At 32.6% G+C, this 2,316-nt stretch overlaps 1 pseudogene; it reads left to right on the forward strand.

Annotated features, from left to right (window-relative positions):
* The first annotated feature begins 1,231 nt into the window (after positions 1-1,231).
* Positions 1,232-2,041, forward strand: LOC149541068 (uncharacterized; annotated as a pseudogene).
* The last annotated feature ends 275 nt before the right edge of the window (positions 2,042-2,316 follow it).

Consider the following 2,316-nt stretch of genomic DNA (forward strand, 5'->3'; position numbering starts at 1 on the left):
GAGGAAAATGATAATTTAAATTTGATAGAGGAACAAAGATAGATTTTGGGACACAAGGACCCAAAATAAATTTGGAAAGTGGTAGGATTTTGAATTGAGGGATACAATTTTTACGTGCCATCTTTAATTTTTCTATGAGACATTTTTCTTCAAGTAGCTTCTTGGAAATCCAAATGGTTTTACATTTATAATTATTTTGCAGGTCCTTGGAATGCATTTCTTGCTCATGGATTTAGGAACCCATATTTCTTATGAACTTTTTTTTTCTTAATGAGCTTGTGTCCTTTTAGACATTTCTTTTTGGATCACATTCTTTATTTTTGCATGTTTATTAGATTGGACATGTTGATCCTTGACTACACATGGATTTATAGACTTATGGACTTTATGTTTGGCATCCGAATTGCTTAAATAAGGATAGGGATTCATGGATGGATCAAAATTTTATGAAGGCCTCTTCCATATGTGCAAGGTTCTCAAAGATGTACACATTTTATGACTTGCATTTGGGAAAGGGTGGATGGATTTGGAACTAAAGGATGAATGAACATACATAACTAAGATGGAGGGAGAAGATGAAGTATAAGTTTAGAATTGGATTTTGAAGGGATACCAATGTCTTGAAAATTAGGTTCATTATGGAGGTCAATGGCCATAAATTTTTTATATATTGGGAAACAAATCTAATATATATGTTTTCCTTTGAATTGATTATTCTTTCCTTGACCTCAATGATACTTTCTACAAGATGTGAGTACATTTTGAGGTGGACATAGTATGCAAAAAAGTTAATTATTATGAAACAAAATAGACTAGATGGAAGTAGATAAAATTGTTTGACATGCATGGGGTTCATGAATATCTTGCACAAATGTGTTAAAATCATTAAGGGGAGTCACAAGGAATAATGTGCTCATGAGATGGAATAGGAGTAGTGACAATATCATTGGTGAGATAGGATCTTTTGGAGGATTGGGAAAATTAGGAGAAGGAAATAAAGGGATCTAGGGATCTTGAGGAGCATATAGAGAGATGGTGGGATCTTTTGGAGGATATAGATGTATGATTTGATTGTGGGGTTTATATGAAGTTGAAGGGATACCTTGATCTTGACATGGAATAAGATTATTTTGGATAAGGAAAATTATGGATAATAAAACTATTATTAGCTGTTATAAGTATGTTAATGTAGATATATATTATTATCTCTATTTTCTCAAAAATTATAATGATGGCAATCATTTCAGACTACAAAGAAGAGGATAATCCACTCAAAAAGTACAAGAAGAATCACCATCAATAAATGGGTCTTATGATGATATTCTAGAGAAAATTATACAACAAAAATAACCTCTTTATCTCATTGTAAATGTAATTGATTTCTTTGGAGAGGAAGCACAATTTGTTCAAAGATGATGCAACTGAGAAAAAAATGGAGAGATGGTTTGCATGACCAAGAAAAAGGATAATGAGAAAAGAAACACAATTCAAACCATACAAAGGTTGAGAAGGATGAAAAAAATGTGTGAAGGTAGAACAAGTCCCAAATCCAAGCCAAAACCCTAGCCCTAGCTCTAGCTCCAACACCAACCCTAGCCTGAGTGTAGAGCCTAAACCCAAAAATTTAGATAAGAAAGAGAATGAACTTGACCCAAACTCTAGTAATGGAGAAGATCTTGAGAATTATTCCTGGATAAAAATTTAATTGAGGTTACAATTACCATACCTCTAAAATGTGGCACTGTAAGAGATCAATTATTTATGAAATTAAAAATAATAACTTATAAAGTTGGGGATGAAAGGGAAGCATCTTATAAACTTTATTTAAGCTAGTTTATGTGGATGAATACTTCTAGAGTATTGAAGATGAAAGGTAGTCTTAATTTTATTAACAAAGAAAAATCAAATGGAGTGGTGGAACTATGTTGTGAAAGGTGAGCCTGCAATAAATACTTAGAAAGTATAGCTTGAGAATAGAAATCTTTCCTATGTGGATGTAGAAACATGAAAGAGAGTGGAAAAATTATGTATAATGATTTAATGGCCCTATAAATGTGCAAAATCAGCTCTACTTCTACTAAATACTTTCAAAATAACCCTTATCAAGGCAACACAAATCTCTATTCAATTAAAGGATCTTTCCATGCCAATTTCTATCTGAGAGCTAGGCCCTCAAGAGCTCAATCCTCAAATCAAAAATATCAAAAATATATAATCACTAGAAAACCTCATCTGCAATAGGCTTGGATAGAGGGTGGAGGAATGAGGGTTGGGGTTTCATTGACAACCAATTTCAATATGCTTTACGCAATAATG

Source organism: Cupressus sempervirens, chromosome 9 (genome assembly GCF_028749045.1).
Source record: "Cupressus sempervirens isolate cs-2001-9-10 chromosome 9, ASM2874904v1, whole genome shotgun sequence".
NCBI classification, from domain to species: domain Eukaryota; kingdom Viridiplantae; phylum Streptophyta; class Pinopsida; order Cupressales; family Cupressaceae; genus Cupressus; species Cupressus sempervirens.